Below are 281 nucleotides of genomic sequence, written 5' to 3'. Positions count from 1 at the left end.
TCTAGTCCCACCCCTCCACCCCAGGCAGCCCCCACCCCCAGCCTCCTGGTGCTGTGCCTGCTGTCACAGCACTGTCCTTGGTGTGGGTCTGACAGGACCCACCCTGCCTGCGGCTGCCTTTTTTTGGGGTTTTGGTCTGGTTACTTTTACAGCAGCTGCTGGGTTTGGAGGACTTCTGCATGAAGCTGGGAATCAAATTTCAATGCAGAAAGGTAGGACAAAGGACTTGACATAAAACTGACATTCATAGGCATTGCTTGCAGGCCAGGGCAGGAACGAGA

This window comes from Acanthisitta chloris, unplaced genomic scaffold (genome assembly GCF_000695815.1).
Source record: "Acanthisitta chloris isolate BGI_N310 unplaced genomic scaffold, ASM69581v1 scaffold29067, whole genome shotgun sequence".
NCBI lineage: Eukaryota > Metazoa > Chordata > Aves > Passeriformes > Acanthisittidae > Acanthisitta > Acanthisitta chloris.
The sequence above is the reverse complement of the archived record's forward strand: the minus strand, read 5'-3'. Positions refer to the sequence as shown.